This window comes from Mirounga leonina, unplaced genomic scaffold, assembly GCF_011800145.1.
Source record: "Mirounga leonina isolate KUSES-001 unplaced genomic scaffold, KU_Mleo_1.0 Mir_104, whole genome shotgun sequence".
Classification (NCBI taxonomy): domain Eukaryota; kingdom Metazoa; phylum Chordata; class Mammalia; order Carnivora; family Phocidae; genus Mirounga; species Mirounga leonina.
In genome coordinates, this window is record NW_023270231.1 from 6,038,601 (window position 1) to 6,058,143 (window position 19,543).

Consider the following 19,543-nt stretch of genomic DNA (forward strand, 5'->3'; position numbering starts at 1 on the left):
GGGAGCCATTTAAGTAGGGCCCTGTTGTGATCTCATTTACAGTAAAAGAAAATTGCTGTTAGCAGAGAACTGCAAACTGGGGGACATTTTACAATCACCCAAAACTAAACAACAAAGACAACCCAACTGGTCTGTACTCTTTAGCAAGGTCAAGGTCATGAAAGACAAAGAAGGGCTGAAGGACACTTTCACATTAGAGAGACGTACCGTGTGATCCTGCACCCGTATTATTATTATTATTTTTAAATTAGCTTCTTTGTTGGCTTATTAGTTGTAACTCTTTGTGTGTGGGTGTTTTTCTTCTTCTTCTTTTTAGTTTATAAATTTTTTCCTAAATTTATAAATTTAGAATTTATAGTATGCATCTTTAACTCATCATGGTCCACTTGTAGGTGATATTCTGTTTGTTTTTTTTTTTTAATATTTTTGTTTATTTATTTGACAGAGAGAGACACAGCGAGAGAGGGAACACAAGCAGAGGGAGTGGGAGAGGGAGAAGCAGGCTCCATGCAGAGCAGGGAGCCCGATGCAGGACTCGATCCCAGGACCCTGGGATCATGACCTGAGCCGAAGGCAGACGCTTAACGACTGAGCCACCCAGGCGCCCCACTTGTAGGTGATATTCTATCACTTGATACTTCATGTACAGTGTGAGAACCTTGGAGAGTCTACTTGCATTTCTCTTACTGTCATGTGTTTGTACTTTCTCTTATTCCATATTCCAATGGCATTATTTTTGTTTGAACCATCAATTAGCTCTCAAAGAGATTGAAATCAGAAAACATGTTTTCTCCCCCCAGTCCTCTTCCCTCCTTTGTGCTGCTCCAGATTGTCAGCTGGGGTCTCCTCTTCTGTGGGCTGAACTTCTTTATTTCTTGACGTGTAGATCTGCTGGTGATGAATCCTTTCAGCTTTTGTAATGTCTGAAAATATGCTTTATTGTAGGATTCTAGTTTCTTTCAGTACTTTAAAGATGAAGCTCCACTGCTTCCCATCTTGCATATTTTTCAATGAGGAGAAATCTATTATTCTTATCCCTGTTGCTCTGCACTTAACGGCTTTTTCTTTTAATAGCTACTTTTCCCCACCCCCAAACCGCCCCGACGTCACTGATTTTGAATAATTAGATTATGATGTTTTCTTCATGTTTCTCCTGTGTGGGGTTTGCTAGCTTCTTGGATCTCTGGGTTTATAGTTTTTATCAAATTTGGGAAGTTTTCATCCTTTATTTTTTCAAATAGTCTTTTTTAAAAAAAGATTTTTATTTTATTTTATTTGAGAGAGAGAGAGCACAAGCCAGGGGAGAGGCAGAGGGAGAGAGACAAGCAGACTTCCCGCTGAGTGGGGAGCCCAATGCGGGGCTCGATCCCAGGACCCTGAGATCATGACCGGAGTTGAAATTAGATGTTTAACCAACTGAGCCACCCAGGCAACCCCTCAAATGGTCTTTTCTTTCTGCCCCCCAACCCCTTCTTTGGGGCTCCAGTTATGTATGTATTAAGCCTCTGAAGTTGTCTCATAGCTCAGTGATGCTTCCTTTCATTTTTTCCCCAGCCTTTTACTTTGTGTATTTTCATTTTGTGTAGTTTCTATTACTGTGTCTTCAATTTTACTAATATTTTTTCCACAATTTCTAATATGCTCTTTTTTTCTTTTTGACACATGATTTTAAATCTTTCCAAAATCATTAGAATTAACTCCATGTCAGAACAAACCATATTAAAGGGTAGAGAATTCCAATGAAGATTTTAAAAATATGTATTTTTTTTTAAAGATTTTATTTGTCAGAGAGAGAGAGACAGAGAGCACAAGCAGGCTCCCCACTGAGCAAGGAGCCCCACGTGGGACTGGATCCCAGGACCCTGGGATCATGACCTGAACTGAAGGCAGCCGCTCAACCGACTGAGCCACCCAGGCATCCCTAAAAATATGTATTTTTACTTTTTGGAACTGCCAAAAATTATCGTGATAAAAGTTTCCATATAAAATTAGAAACTACAATCTTTAGTGCTCTTTAACTACAAAAGCAGAAACAATGTGTCCAGGGCGCCTGGGTGGCTCAGATGGTTAAGCGTCTGCCTTCGGCTCAGGTCATGATCTCAGGGTCCTGGGATCGAGTCCCGCATCGGGCTTCCTGCTCCTTGGGAGCCTGCTTCGCCCTCTGCCTTTCTCGCTCTGTCTCTCATGAATTAAAAAAAAAAAAAAAAAGAAACAATGTGTCCATATGCATGATTTTGCCTAAACCATTCCTCAAAGTTGGACTCAGAAACATCCTTCTTTTAAAGATTTCAGGAGGAGAAATACTTCTAATAGCTCTCCTGGATGATCATTATGTTTTAATTTTAGCACACAGTTTCTTATGTCTTTAACAACTTCCTCTGGTGTTAATTGAGGTCCATTTCCAAGAGCAATACCTGAATTGTCTTATCTAATAATTTGTATCAAAATATTTCATCACTGCTTTGCTATTATATAACTAATCCTAAAGAAGAAGCACTATTATATAACAGGGAAATATCTCTGAATGCCAATATACCTTGATTCTAGTTCGGATTCTTTCATTAAGTAGTTATGGAACTTTGAGGGAATCCATTAACCTCTTTTAGCTTTTTTGCACTCATTTCTTTAAAAACAATGAGTTTTAAGCATATGCCTTGATTACTTTTTTAGAAAGGGTAGGGCTGTGGAGAAAGAGTAGGAGAAAAAAAGAAATGTCTAAAAACAAATATGATTCTCCAGAAAAAGTACTCACTTTTCTAACCTGCTCTTAATTCCATCCAGTATACTTTTCAGATATAGTTTTCAAGTCTAGAAGTTTGATTTGAGTCTTTTAAAAATATATTCTCTGACTCTACTTACCTCTGAATATATAGACTATAGTTATAGTAGATGTGTTAATGTCTTTGTCTGCTAATTCTAACATGTGTCGGTGTCGGTTCTAGACCAGTTTCAACTGATTAATCTTTCCCCTCGGTATGGGTCTTGTTTTCCTGCTTGTTTGCATGCCTGATAATTTGTTATTGGATGGCAGACATTGTGCATTTTAACTTTTTGGGTGCTGGATAGTTTTCTTTTCCTATAGGAAATTCCTTGAACTTTGCTCTAGGATGCAGTTACTTAGAAATAGTTTAATCCTTTCAGATCTTTTAGGAGTTGTTAGACCAGAGTGGCATCTAGTCTAGGGCTAATTATAGTTCTCTACTAAGGCAAGATCCTTCTTATTACTCTCTCTATGCCCCATGAATTATGATGTTTCCCAGCCTGCTTGGGGGGAGCAGGCGCTGGTTATGCTGATGCCGAGTGAATGACAGATACTCTTCACTTGAATCCTTTCTGGTGGTTCTTCCCCCAGCCTTGAATAGGTTTCTCACGTGCCTGCCAGAATCAGTACTCTCTTGAACACTCAAGCAGGACCCTGTGTGGAGCTCTGGGGCTCTCTCTATGCCGCCACCTTCTCACTGGCACTCTCTCTCGTGACCTCTAGCCACTGTGGACTTCAAGGACTTTCAGATCTGTCTTCTCAACTGGAGGCATTCCCTGGGTTGTGCCCCCCCCCGCCCATGTCATGGCCTGGAAAGTCTTGTAAGGTAGTGAGCTGGGGTGACTGTGGGACTTCCCTCAATAGTTTCCTATTTCTGAGGCATCACTGACTTTCATTGCCTCATGCCCAGGGTCTCGAAAACCTTTGTTTCATATATTTTGTTTGGTTTTCAGTTGTTTCATGTGGGAGGATAAATTTTGTCCCAGTTACTCCATCATGGCTGGCAGTAGGTGTTCTTCTGTTGGTTTGGTATTATTTAAAATAAAAAGTTAAAAAAAATTCTAGTCGTTGTGTGTATGGAAAGAATAGAAGCAGGAGACATATGGTTGAGGGAGAAAGAATGGTCATTTGGAATTGGCTGGTGACAGTGAAGTTGGAGAGAGGTAGTTGCCTTGGCGATTTGTTTCATAAATAGAATTTCCAACACTGGTTGGTGGATTAGATGGGCAGCAATGGGTGTGAGGCTTGGTGTGAGGGGAACAAAGGAATCAAGATGGTCTTCACATCCTACCTTCTTGACCTGTTGCCTCCTCGGTTTAAATTAAGCTCTTGATTCAAAGCAGCAATATGGTATTTCAAGAATATAGTTCCTAAAGCCAAGTGGTATCATCCAGGTGGTATTTCCTCATTGGAAAGCTGGATGTTCGTGAAGGCTTGATAGACTGGTGGGTCACTTCATGTCTCATACACTCAAATGCATGACATGGTCTATGACTACAGAATAGAATCATTGGTACTTGGGAAAAATATTTGCTCTCAAGTTATATAGACTTCCCAAGTTTCTGCTTTTCAAAGATTACATTTTGATTGGGTAAAACCTCCCTGTTACCTGTGATTTCCAGAGCTAATACTCTTTTTTTTTTTTTAAGATTTTATTTATTTGACAGAGAGAGAGAGCAAAAGCAGGGGGAGCAGCAGGGAGAGGGAGAGGGAGAAGCAGGCTCCCCGCCGAGCAAGGAGCCTGGTGTGGGGCAAGAGCTAATATTCTTTTTGGGGAAGGAAACACCTGGTATCTGTTGAAAATGGCTTTGCTGTGGGGATCATGATTAAGAATGTACTAGAGGAGTCAATGACAGGGCTTTTCTTCTCATCACCTTTTAAAGGATAAATCTAGTTTGGCCAAAAGAGGTATCCCAAAGAGGACAATGGCACCCTGGTCCTCAGCCAATAATGTTGGACCAGGCATTTGACCCCAAAGTAGCCAATTAATGGGTTTGTAGCAGCCTGTGATGGGAGCTGGTGTGAAAAGATGGGCTAGGGCATTGTGGTCTCTCTTTACTGAGAATGTTGATATAAGAAATATGTAAGAGAGCTGAATTTGTAAAGAACCTGGACTGGTCCTGATGTGGCTGATGGACATTATGCTTTTTAGGGCATACTGAGTCCCCTGAGATCCTTGACATGTCCATTCCCAGAGCTCAGCCCCAGACCTGCAGATTCCATGGCTCTGGGTTGGGGCTTGGGAACTGTCCAGTATTTTAAACAACTCCCTGGGGGATTCTGATGCATCTGTCTGGTCCAGGACCACATTTTTCTTCTTTTTAAACTTAATTTGTTTTCTGTACTTTTATTTCTTCCCTTAAAAAATGTTTTCAAACTTAAAGTTGCAAAAACAGTTTAAGAAATTCTCTGTACTCATTAACCAGATTCACTAGCTGTAAACATTTTGCCACACTTGCTTCTCTCTCTTTACACACAAGACACACAACTTTTTTTTCCTGAACTGAAAGTAGTGTGTACACGTCAAGCCCTTTTATCCCTAGATCCTTCAGAATGTATTTCCCAAGAGGAAGGCTATTCTCTTACACACCATAGTAGAGTGACCGAATTCAGGAAATCTAAAATCGATACAATACTATTCTCACCTCTTCAGTCATTATTCCAATATCATCAGTTATCCTGAGAGTGTCTTTATATGGCCTGGGAGCCTACCCAGGGTCATGAATTCCACTTGACTGTCATGTCTCTTTAATGTCCTAAGGATCACATTTTGAGCAACACTGCTGTAAAGCTAGTTGGTAGGGGGAAGAGAGAGTCAAATTCCCTGAAAAGAGCTGAATCACAGGAATGGCAGGGCAGAGACGTGAGGGCAAGGATTCCTGCAGGCTCCCTGGACTCAGGGCCAGTGTCTGTGGAAGGCTTCAGCTCTTCCTGCTGCCGCACTGTAGGTCTTAATAATCTGCCTCCATGACCAGCCTTCTTAATTCCCTTGCACTTTCTCCCCCACCTCCATGGTAAAGGCAAACAAGTAGGTCTCCATCATGTGCAACTGAGAGTGAGAAAGGAAAAGAGAAAATGAATGGGAAGGAAAAGAGTGGGAGAGAGGAGTAGAACAAGAGAATACATCAGGCTGTCCTGCTGGTAGACCCACAAAGTGCAAGATGAACTTGGGCAAGCTACACGATATTTTCAAGCATCAGAACCAACTTCAAAATAAAATTGCTTCTTAGTTTCTGTGTCCTGAGGGTGAGATAATGATTGTAAGACTCCTGGGAGCTATTATTGTCAAATGAGGGGATGGGAGAGGTCTGTAGACAAGGTTCTCTACTTATGAATGTCCCACCTCGTCACACCAAGATACCCACCTTCACGTGGATTTTGCTTGACTTTTATTTTGTTTTGTTTTTAGAGGGAGTGAAAGAAGGAACTCAGTGCACATGACATTGATGGGGCTAAAAAAAAAATCCCTATTTAGAAATCTGATATAAAAGCAACGTCATCATTTTCAAATCCACTTGGTTCCGACTCATTGGCCTGACTTGTGTTTCTGCACAGGCTTTGAGGGGAATCTCCCAGGGCCATGTGCCCAGAGGCAATCCTAACTGTGCAAACTGGAGCTGTAGGGGCATGGTCTGTGCTATGTAATGCTGGCGCTAAGAAACGCCCAGAGAGTGATACCTATGCACAGAGTCCTAACACTTTCCAGCATGATCTGGTCCCACTGTGGTCTCCTTTCTGCTCACTCCCCACCTCCCACTCTCCATCCTGCCATATTGCACCTCTTTGCCTCCTCCACATCTGGTGACCACTATGTTTGCCGTCTACTCTGGAATATTCTTTCCTGGTTCTTTGTCCTCTTAAATTCTGCTTCTCTTTCTGTTCTCTGCTTTGAAATCACTTCCTAAGCCTTCACTGACACCCAAACTTGGAGAAGGTGTCCCTTCTTGAAATCTCAATATCATGTGAATTCTTCTGTCCTAGCATGATTGTGATTGACTGTTAACCTGCCTGGACTCCACAGTAGATTTTGAGACTGTAAGATCAAGCTCTGTGTTTTCTTTCTTTCTTTCTTTTTTTAACTTTTTATTTTAATTCCTGTTAACATACAGTGTTATATTAGTTTCAGGTGTACAATTTAATGATTCAACAATTCCATACATCACCCGGAAGTGTTGTGTTTTCTTAACTGTTATATTTCTGGTTCATGGCATAGTACTTAATGCACAGTAAGTGCTCAATAAATATTTATTGGATGAATTAAAGAGAAGCTTGCTTAGATCCTCTGAACGGTTTGGAAATTAAAACAGAAAGAGTGAATTATGTTTGGCAACATTATATATACTCACACGTACCCCCCCAATTCTCCCTCCGCCTGTTATGGAAAACTCAGATTTATTGCATTAACTAGAAATCTGGAGTTTGTCTTCAGCTTCTTCCTCATCTTCCCCAGCTAAATATCCAGACCCTAGACAGTCCACCTCCTGGGTCTCTGAGGCTTCATCTTCTCCTTTCCATCCTCACTGCCACTGCCCTCATCACCCCCGTGTTAGGTCAAGAAATTCCATTGCTCCTCAACTTTCAGTATCCATTTGTTTTGGAAGCTCCTCATCACAGCATTTGAAATCTTACCCTGATGGGCCCACTGGTCTCTCAGGATGTAGGTTCCCACACTGGGCTCTTGGCCATGCCTTGGGTGCCTGGTACCTCGCTCTCTTAATTCCTGCTGCTTCCTCCACAAGGAATTCCCACCTCCCACACCCACGGAACCTGCTTACCTATCTGGCAGGGCTGAGCTTAGATTCTGCTTCTAAGCTTCTTAAGAGTGAGAATACCCCTTTCTCTGTGAATCTGTTTTGTTCCTGACTTCAGGTAGCATATTTGGATAGGAAACGGTATGGGTTGTCAAAAACTAAGAGGTTCTGGATTTTGAAAGAGCAAGAAGCTAGAGTCAAATAGAGAAAGAAACCTGTCAAGCAATGTCCTGTGCTCCTTGCCATTTACTAAGAACTGGGGCTGTGCATTTTTTTTAAAGATTTTATTTATTTATTTGAGAGGGAGAGAGTGCATGAGCTGGGGGGAGGGGTAGAGGGAGAAACAGATTCTTCACTGAGGGGGGAGCCCAACATGGGGCTTGATCCTGGGACTCTGAGATCATAACCTGAGCCAAGGGCAGACAGTTAGCCCACTGAGCCACCCAGGCGCCCCTGGGGCTATGAATTTCACCTGCCCTGTCTTCTTTGTTCTTCACAACAGTGGTTTAGAGTGAGGTGGGGGGCTGGGGGGGGCAGGCTCTTTATCCTCACCTTGCTGATGAAGAAACAGAGGTTCAGGGAGGTGACCTGATTTCCCCATGGTTGCCCAGTGGTAGATCCTTGGAACAGCTCAAGTCTACTCTGTGTCCCTCCAGTGTGAGCTGGTGACCACTGTGCCCTACTGAGGGGAGGAGCCAGTCTTCGGGCTCTCCGCATGGCTTGTGTGTGCAGCTTGTCACCTTGCACAAAGGAAATGTTCCACGGTCTTTGAAATGAAGGAATTCTCCCTAATTGGTATTGACAAGAGTATGATCTTTCATTATCTTATATCATTAATATTGATAACAATAATGCATATAAGTGTGACCCTTTTGTTTATTTAAACAGAAGTTCTGTACCTGAGTAATAAAAAAATTTAAACAGTACAAGAGCACATAGAATGGAAATGAGGCTTTGTTTCCTCTCATTCAGGCCGCCTAGTCTAATCCCCAGAGGCAACCGCTGGTAACAGTTTCTTGTTTATCCTTCTGGAAATATTCCATGTATAAATCAGCATATGTGAATATAGATTTCTTTAAAAGAAACACAAGTGGGAGTCTACTATGCATTGCTCTGCATCTTGATTTTTTCATTTAGAAAGTGGTTCTGGAGAATGTTCTATTTTGCACATACGGATCTGCTACATTCACTTGAAGGGCACCTAGTATTCTATAGAATGAATGTGCCCATGATTGAGTTAGTGAACACTGTGTTGATGGGCATTTAGGTTATTTTCCCTATTTTGCTATTACAAACCATGCTGCAAAGAATACCCTTGTGCACCCTTCTTTACCCCCCTGGTGAGTGACCTGTATCCCCTCACATGTAAATGTGTACCATTATGGGGTAACTCTTGGCAATGTCTTCCCTTTTAAAAATAGGAGACCAAGGCACAGAGGTTTTAAAAAATCTTTTCAAATGAAGGGAGAGAGGAAGGGAGGAGGTCAGAAGCCTCTACATTCTCAGAACAGGGTCAGATAAGTTTATAAACATGGAATGATTATGGTGTCCCCCCTTTACCCATTAGTAAAAATCACAAATTAATATGACAACAAAGTTCAGATGTTTCCCCACAGGGACCACCTCAGTGCTTTTGTTCAAGTATCTATTGCTTTTAAAGCATTCCTTTTTTGGTGTCCCTACTTTTTCTGAGACCCCAGTTAGGGGCTTAGCCTGCCTCCAAGCACTGGCTGGAATGAGAGATGGAGCTGCAGCAGGAACAGTGGGTCCCAGGCCCTGGGATCAGCCCGGCCCAGTGCTCAGAGTGGGACTGAGCCTGAATTCACAGCCCTGGCCCAGCCGCCTACTCTAGAGAAGAACACACTGAGACTCAGATGTCATGTGGCTGTCAGAAAATAATTGATACCATCTTAACCCAGGCCTCCTAACTCTCAGGCTGGTGGCATTTTTAAGTAAGTGAAACCACCCATAAATAAGTGTAGCCCTAATGCTTCATTTTTATTTCACAAGTGCAAACAGCAACAAGAGATTCACGAGCCTGCTCTAGGTCAGTGGCACGTTCAATGTCGGCCGCCCCCTGCCGCGAAAGGATGCATTGCCCGAGACGGACATATGATTTACGCTGTCCTGTTGGGAGACGCAGAGAATGATAGTCACTGGGTCCCAGGGGCCTGACGTGTGCTGACACCACCCACCTCTCAGGCACTCTGATGGCCTGGAGCATGACCGTCCACTGCCTCTCAAATAACATTTCAAGGCTGTCTGTTGTATTCTCTTTCTCGTGCCCGGTCCCTGTGGCTTCGAGAGCTCCCAGCCACTGCACTGCACTGATCAAGGTAAGATCTAAGCTGGCAACACTTCCTGTTGAAAGAACCGTGTAAGTTAAAACTTGCCAGAGACCATGCATGGCAGCGTGGGTAGTCGCTGGGAGTCCTTGGGGACAAAGAACCTCCTGGGAGCTCTTTGGACTTTATGAGCACATGACCCTCCTATTTATTTTTTCTTCATTCTGGCCCAGGTGCAGACAGTGTGGTGTGGTACTTCAGGGCAAGCTCAAGACAGGAACATCTGGATCAAATCGTGCCTGCCCTGCACGCTGTCCTGTGACCTTGAGTGCGTTCCCTTCTCAGCCTGGAGCAGGCTCATGATTCTCTCGAATCTGTGTGCACATGTGAAAATACAGCTAAGGATTTTGGGTTATCGTGATATATTAGTGGCTTTCTAGGATTTCACTTGCATTAAAAAGGCCGCTGACCTGAATGGAAATATGAGTTGAAGCTTGGTAGGTAAGAGCATGGTTCTGGAACCAGGGTGCTTGTATTTGGATCCATGCTGTGGATTCTTCTCCCCCACACCCCCCAACTAAGTAACCTTGGACAAATCACTGCATTGCTCTGAGCCCAAATTCCCTCAGTCCTGAAAGGGGGTCACAGCTGTACTCACTTAACTCACAGGTTACTATGAAGATTGCCTGAGACGTGTGCAGAGTGACACAAGCAAATCACACGAAATATGGCCTATGGTTAGATGCATATGTGTTGTTTTGAAAGACTTGACTATATCTCCCCTCTTCCCTTTTCCAAATACAGTGTGTCTTTCCTTTTTTCTGTACTCTAATATCCTTTAATTTTTAAAAAGATGTGTGAAATAGAAGATGCTCACACATATGTGCAGTTCACTCACAGCCATTCATTCCACACATAGTCATTAAGCTTGTCCCCTGTGCTGTTTACTGTGTTCACATGACATCTACCACGATAAACAAGAAAGCTATGTGATATGTTAGAAGGTGATAAATGCTGTGGGCAAATGGTGGCAAGTGGATACGGGAGACAGTACCGGGGTGTGTGTGCTATTCAAAATGTGGGGCACCTCCTTGCACAAATCTTGAGATTTGATCAGAACCCTGATGCAGTGAGTGGTGGAGACCGAAGGGAGTTCTGAGGAGCAGCATGGACACCTTTGTCGCTCACTGGAGAGGGCAGGGGTGATGGTAGAAAATCGGGTCCCAGAGCTTGGAGGTGGGGTGGGTGTAGATCTCACTGGGCCATGCAGGTCATTGGGAGGGTTTTTTTTTTTTTTTTTTAAAGATTTTATTTATTTATTTGAGAGAGAGAGAATGAGAGAGAGCATGAGAGGGAGGAGGGTCAGAGGGAGAAGCAAACTCCCCACCGAGCAGGGAGCCCGATGCGGGACTTGATCCCGGGACTCCAGGATCATGACCTGAGCCGAAGGCAGTCGCTTAACCAACTGAGCCACCCAGGCGCCCCCATTGGGAGGATTTTCATTTTTGCTCTGAATAAGCCAGGTTCCACTGAGGTTTTTGAATAGAAGAGTGACATAATCTCATGTAATTTTAAAACAATTATTTCTAAAAAGTTACTCTTTTCAGCATTGGTCATTGAAACAAAGACTGGAAACAAACTAGATGACCATTAGTGAGGCATCGGTCACATAAATGCAGTTGCAGAAAAGAAAGCTCGTTATGTATGAATAGGATCCGTGTCCCCGCTCCCCAAATGTGTATGTTGAAGCCTAATCCCCATTGTGATGGCATTTAGTGGTGAAGCCTTAGGGAGGTAATGAGGTCATAATGGTAGAACCCTCGTAATGAGATCAGTGCCCTTAGAAGAAGAGACAGCTTGCTTTTTCTCTCTGCTCTCCATCATCTGAGCATACAGCAGAGGCGTCCATTTGCAAACAAGGAAGAGGGTCCTCATCAAGAACCAGACAGTTCCGGCATCCTGATCTTGGACTTCCAGCCTCCAGAACTGTAAGAAGAACATGTTTGTTGTTGGAGTCCCCATTATGGTATTCTGTTACAGCCGCCCAAATCGACTGAGACAATACGATATCTAAGATGTGTTGTCAAGTGAAAAAATGCAAAGTGCAGTGTTTTGTGTCTTGCGTACATACAGAGATCACTGTATTTGCATTTAGTATCTCTGAAAAGATAAATAGGAACCTGACAGCCCCTGGGAACGTAGAGCCTCTGGAGAATGGAGCGAGTAGGATCCTTCTTACTTTATCTGCTTTTGCCTCTTGAATTTTGAGCCGTGTGAACATATTACCTATTCAAAAAACAATGATCAAAAGTAAAGAGTGCACCTGCTTGTACCTCGTCAGATGATATAGTTAGTGTATAAAGAAGTTAAGAATTGTCCCTTCTCTGTTCCAGTGCTACCCCCTTAGAAAACCCATGATGTCTATTTTTTCTACATCTTTCTCTATGTTTAAATATGAATATATAAAACATGTAAACACATCTATGTTTTCTTCTTGAAATGAAGAAACCAACAAGAAATGAGATTATGTTATATTCATTAAGCAACTTGCTTTCCCACCTGCTTTGCAAAACCCCATGGCCATTCTCCGGACCCAGCCAATAAAATTAACATTTATTATTATTACTTTTTTTTTTTTTTTTTTTTAAGTAGCAAAAGCATCCATTATATGAATGTGCTGTGGCTTACTTAGCAGCCTGTACTTGGAGCTCACTGAAGTTGTGTGCACCTCTTGCACCTCTCCTGACAGTGTTGCAATGCACATCTTTATATGCCTTTCAACTGCTTTCAGATTATCCATCTTGACTGCTTGGGGAGTTTTATGGGGTGGGGGCAGCCAGTTAACCTTCTTCCCACATGAAAGTTTGCAGGAGGTCATATGAAAAGCTGGGCTTTGGTCCAGCTCTGCCGCTCCCCAAATCATTGTGTAACTTTGTGCAAGTCTTTCCCTTGCTCTGGGTCTTCCCGACGGTCAAAGGGAGAATTGGACAAGGTGAACCTGAAGGGCCTTTCTGTTTCTAGAATCTTTATGGGATTGCAAGTTCTACAGGAGAGGGACCGTGTTTGTTTTATTTGCTATTGTTTCTTGAATATTAAGCACATAGTAGACCTTTAATGGATATTTGTTGAACAAACGAATGAATGATTCTTTTTCTTGTTTAAGGTTATGAAGCTCAATCATAGCAGAGTGGTGTGAGCTCGTTTCTTTTTTTCCTCTACATCACACTGCCTCTCACCTCAAATACCCTTGACCTTTACATCTGGTAACCACATGATCTTTTGTTCTTCTCCTGATACTCATGTGATGTGTTTTTCACTGTCGATGTGTCTTTTACATATTAGGTCAGGGTTCTAATCTTAGTGCCATCATTTACTACCTGTGTGTCCCTGGGGCAATTTGGCCCTGATTCCTCCTCTAAAAATAGGAATGGGAGTTTAATAGTTACCATGCAGATGTGCTTGGAGGTAAATTATCTAAAAGAATATGTGTGAATTGCCCAGCAAAGTGCCTGCTGGACAGTGGGTGCTCAGTATATGGTGGCAGTCATGGTTTGAGCATGGTGAAGCCTAAATGGTGGGCATTTCACCTTGACAAGTGAGGGTTGGTGTCTGTTGGATGGGAGACACTGGCTTAGGGGCTGTGGTGATTCAAAGTTGTGTGATAACATGACCTGTCCTTCAAGTAGCTCATCACAAAATCCCAGAGACATCAATTTCATAGTGAAATTTTATCAAAATGGTTAAATATATTGTTGCAAATCATATTTCTTGTTCTCTCTTCTCGGGTAGTTATTGCATTAAAAGACTCATAGACACTCACTGTGGAGTTTTATGCATTTAACTTAGTTTCTGTGCTTTTCTTATTCCAAATGCCTGGACCATTTTGCAAGTCGTGTTGTTGGTTTTGGAAGGTACCTTAGAAATTGAGGTGGGTTGAAATAGTTGAGGCAGAAAAGGGTGAAGACAGCTGAAAGCTTATTTTCTTTCACTTTCTTCACAGAAAGAGAGTCTGAGACTCAATCAAATTCTGATGTAGAGAATGCCTAGAACATGGGTCAGGTTCCAGAGAAAGAAATAGCAAAAAATTATTCATCTCAGAAAAGTGAATCAATTAGAGCTTCTTATGTGCAAGTTACAGAAGGCCAAGCCAAATTGGCTTAAATAACAGTTCATTGCTTCACAATGTCCACAATAGCCAAACTGTGGAAAGAGCCAAGATGTCCATCGAGAGATGAATGGATAAAGATGTGGTATATATATGTACAATGGAATATTATGCAGCCATCAAAAGGAATGAAATCTTGCCATTTGCAATGACGTGGATGGAACTGGAGGGTGTTATGCTGAGCGAAATAAGTCAATCAGAGAAAGACATGTATCATATGGCCTCACTGATATGAGGGATTCTTAATCTCAGGAAACAAACTGAGGGTTGCTGGAGTGGTGGGGTTGGGAGGGATGGGGTGGCTTGGTGATAGACATTGGGGAGGGTATGTGCTATGGTGAGCACTGTGAATTGTATAAGACTGTTGAATCACAGACCTGTACCTCTGAAACAAATAATATATTATATGTTAGAAAAAAAAAAAAAGAAGATAGCAGGAGGGGAAGAATGAAGGGGGAGGAAATTGGAGGGGGAGACGAACCATGAGAGACTATAGACTCTGAAAAACAAACTGAGGGTTCTAGAGGGGAGGGGTGTTAGCCTGGTGATGGGTATTAAAGAGGGCCTGTTCTGCATAGAGCACTGGGTGTTATATGCAAACAATGAATCATGGAACACTACATCAAAAACTAATTATGTAATGTATGGTTATTAACATAACAAAATGTATATATATACCAAAAAACAAACAAACAGTTCATTGCTTCATATAACTGAATTTTTCAGCAGTAGGCTAGCCTCAGGTAGGCCTGATCCAGGGACTCCAGCAGCAATATCATCAAGAGCTTTCTTTGGTGATAGCTTCATTTTCAGCTCTAACCTGTGGCTCTCCGGTAGCTCCAGACTCCTCCTTATGGTAGCACATAGCTGTGGCAGCCTCAGCCCCACATTTGTAGACTGCATGGTCTAGTGGGAGAGAGAGGGTCTCTTTTGGAGACTCTTCACAAGCCTCAGATTGCTTCTCTCTCATTGGCCTGAATGGTTCATATATCCTTTCCAGAGCCAGTCATCATTGTTCACAACAGTGATTTAAGCCAATCAGTGAGCACCTTTGGAGGGGAGTGTTGGATTAATTCCACTCAAAATGGTAGGGTTGACAACAGGGGAGAGGTGATTTCATAAAGGAGATCTGGAATAGTGTTTGGAAGGGAAATGGATGCTAGGCAGCCTGTACATAATAACTGTCGATGAGAATAATCAATTATCATTTATGGAGTACCTTACTATGTGTTGGCCGTGGTTCTAAATATTTTACACATATCAATTCTCTTAGTGCTAATGAAAACCCTACGCAATACTACAATTTTTCTATCCCTAGGATAAGGCAACAGAGGTGAAAGAGATCAAGTAAGTTGACCCCTTGGTAAGAAGGAATGAAAAAAATTCAACCTGAGCAGTCTGGCTCTGGACACTTTGCTTCAATGTTAAACCATGGTTTTTACCAGACCCAGGCTGGGACCAAAAGTAATTCTCTACAAAATCATTTCCTTAATACCATTTGCTGTAAACGATATTTTGTCTTGGGATGTTTTTTTGAAGAAAGAAGATGGTGTTCCTATATTGCTCTGGATCATTCCACGTAGTTGAAAGCTTTTGGGTAGTTTCAGGGTCCTTCTATGCTTTTTCGGAGTACATGGGAAAGACAAAATACTTTTTGCTTAAGATTACTCTTACATTTTACTTTGATCTATAAATACTTACTCCCTGTTAATGCTTTGGATATATGTTTCTAGCCTTTTATCTATAATTGTTTACTAGCAGTATGGCTAGTGGTATTTTCCCCAGCCAAAGCTTTGAAGGGAGCGGAGCAGAAATGCTTGCAGAGGAGAAGCAGCTTGGTGGGAAGATGTTTATGAACGCCTGCTTTCTGACCTCCTTTCCCTTTTCCCTTCTCCTTCTTCCTGTCTTTCTTCCTTTTTCTCTCACTCAAACTGATATTTCCCCCCTTTTTATAAAGGTAGTACACTTGTTTTTTTTTTTTTTTTTTTTAAAGTAGAAGTACCGATGAGAAGGTCAGAAAGATCTCACGTAGTCACATCTTCTATAAATAACTACTCTTTATCTTTTTGGTGCGTTACTTTCACTTTTTCTTGCAGAAATTACACGACAACAAGCATTTTGTAGTATTATTTCCCTTTTGAAAGATTTGTTAAAAATGTTATCAAGAATTCTTTATCATTAAAAAAAGAATTCTTTATCATCATCATTTTAAATAGAGTGGATATGCTTATTTGGTAGATGCACCATAATTGGTTTGATCAATTCTCTATTTTGGATGATGAGATTTGTTGCCAGTATTTGGATGTTAAAGCAGCTTTACTCATGAACATTGCTTGGCAAAATCTTTGCTACATTATCGATGACTTCCTTCGTTTGCTGGGTCCGAGTGTGTCAGCGCTCCAGCATTTGTCCCCTGCTGGTGATGGGGATGCTCTGTTTCTCTTCTGGGCCCGCTGTGGTGTTCCCACCTCCAGGGAGTCTTGATTCTCCACTCACACATTTTCATTTCAGAAGCAGGCTCTGCAGATGCAGATTATTGTCTTCCTGCTTGTTTATATAACAGTGCAGTATGCTCTGTGTCCCTGGTGCAAAGTTTGAGATAGCTGTCTGGGTGTCCAGCTCATAGAAGGGCCACCCAAGAAATACTGAGATATTTAGTAGGTGAACTTTTTGCTCTGTCATTTTCAAGGCCTGTTATGGACCATGTACTATGTTTGGCATTTTTATTGATTTTTTAAAATTTAAGCTTTTACTCGGAGGTGTCAGGTAGAAGTTTTTCCTGATTGTGTTAGAAGTTAATCAGAAGCTGAGTTAGTTTTTCTCAGCTGGAGTCTGATGTTTGGCTCTCTCTACTACTCCTTTTTGCTTTTCCAGGTGTTAACCCCATTCACAGATGAGAAGCTAAGACTGTGGACAGGGCATGCGTGCCCAACAGTATTGTGCTATGATGGTGGGAGGGGGAGCCTGCGGCCGCTGCTTATCATGCCTTGTATACAGCACCGGAGTAGAAGGGCGCTTGGCTACATGGCCTTTTCCTTCCAAGAGTGGCAGTCCACAAGGTACAGCTGGCCCTCACTTGAACCTGCAGGGACAAGGGTCTGAATCCTGATTCTGGGCTCCAGCTGAACTATAAGCTGATCGAGGTACCAACTCTAACCCTTACCCCAACAGAAGCTGTCTCTTTGGGGATTTCCTGGGTTCAAGAACCCCAAGCATCTCAGTTACTGAGTGGGATGGAAACGCAAACATCATCATGACATTTGGGGGTATTTTCTTTCATAGCCATCAGGTCACAATTTCCCAGTATTTGATCAAAGAGTCTGAGGGCCAAAGACCTCAGGTGGAGACGTCCTCATGGTTCTCAGGGGCATGCTTTTTGAGGGTCATCTTTCCAGTTTGACATTTTTGTATCCCTGGGCCCACACAGTGATATTTAAGGTGGGTAGTGGCAAGATTCTCAAGTTTCCTGTCTGTGCATTGTGAAACATGGAGAAAAGCCATCACTTAAACATGGAACCAAGTAACACATCCGTGACTCCGGACAATATTTATGTGTATGCGCTTGTCAGTGGCTCATGGGGGAAAATTGGTTCCAAAATTAAAAAAAAAACAAAAAAACCCCACATAAATCAAAGTTAGTAACTGTAAATGCCTCCCCAATATAACATCATAACAGTGTAACAATTTATGAACTTTAACTCAACTCATATATCAACATTCATTTCAGTTAATATAGTATTATGCAAAATCAAGACCTGCCTCTATGTAATATTTACTGTGGGATATGGATGCATTTGGAAATGTCTAATACAATGGTAGAGGGTTAGGGGCAGTGAATGAGTTATTCAAAAGGAAGGGTGGCCCTGCTTGGATTTAGAATAAAGCAATGCAGGGCTCAAAACTTTTTGTACTGATGTTGTTCCCATTGTTCTCCAAGTAACGGGGTAGAAAATAGCTCCAACTCAATAATCCTATTAATTTTTGTATTTGTGAGGGCCAGTAAAGAGCATAGTGTGGCATTTAGTTAGACTGAGACTCCAAACCAGGAAAGGCAGTGTCCTTGTCCCCCAGGAAGATTTACAACCGTCCCACAAGTCCCCTCCTCTTGTCACTGGCTTTCTAACTCTGTACCTGGGAAGGTGTTTAACTTCTCAGAGCTTCTGTCATCTGTACATTCTCATTTGTGAGATGGAGACAGTGAGACCCACTTGATGAGCATTAAATGAGATCATGTAGGAAAAGTGCTTAGCTCTTTGCCTGGCATGTAAGTTCCATAAATAGTGTTTAAGTTCACCTCCACTTTACCTGCCCCCAACAAAATAAAACAAAAATGATATAATCAATTTTGATCATAAAAGGTTGAGGCTAAATTTCTATATTGCCCATGAAAACCTGGCTCAAGATTTAAAGTCTATTCCTACTGAGGCAGCAGGCACATAATGGAGGCATGTAAACATTAAATCCTGCCTATTGTGTATTTCTGGAAAACTGTACCAGATGGGCCCCAGGTATCATGAGGGAGCCCTTAGGAATGCAGAAGTCAGGTTAACTGATTGGAATGGGGTAGTGGGCTTGTTAGCAGAAACCAGCCAGGCCTGGGTTCTTCCTGTTCCTTCCATTTGAGTCTAGTCCTAGTTAATGGTGAAGGGAAGGAAAAATTCCTCTCTACTCTCCAGGCCTTCCAGCTAAATTAAATTAAATTTACATGAGACAGATTAATAGAAAAATACCCACAAAGTTTTATTATACCAATAGCGAAATGGAGACCTAAAGAAATCATCAAGGCAGGCAACTTTTATGCTTTTTAGGCAAAGAGGCAATAAATCAGTGAGGAATTGGCAAGACAAAGCAAACTTAACTCTGGGAGCTGCCAATCAGAATTTGGGCTGGGGTAGTTAATTAGTGAAAGGTAACAGGATTGTTTATATAGATTTCTGAGCTCTAAATTTCCTATCTCTGGTGATAAGGTTGTCTCTCCACCTCCTGGTACAGGGAGGGTGCCTCTCACGTGGGAGATTTATTTCCTGCTCTCAGGGGGACAGAGGAGGCTCTGAGTGTCCTTACACAGGCTGTCTCTTCAGTAACTTTTATTTAAAATCACCAATATGCCAAAGTGGCACATTTTGGGGGAGCCTGCCCTTGGTCCCTATGCTGGATCCAAATGACCTCACATTTCATCTGAAGATCATCACTGATTGACATTACGCAGCTCTTAACTTTTTATAAAAGTTCCACAAGTAGGTCATCAACTCCTTAGTTCAATGTGGGATTGGTTAAGAGTACTCTTAACTCTTCTGGTCGCCTTATCCTCCCTCCCTCCCATCCATCCAGTGTTTCAGCAAATGCTGAATAGTGCCTGAAGGTCAGCTTGGCCCAAACCCCTAAGAAGCTCCCTTTCCCAGAGAGGGTCTCGCATCAGCAAACAGTTTTGATGTTGACCCTCTCGAGAGGCAGTGTAATGCCCTGGATGGCGTTCAGAGATTGGAGGAGGGGAAGCCTCGGTTTGGCCCTGGCTCTGCTAACTTTTAGCTATGTGCCCTGGGGCAAGTCTTTAATCTCTCCGAGCCTCAGTTTCCTTATT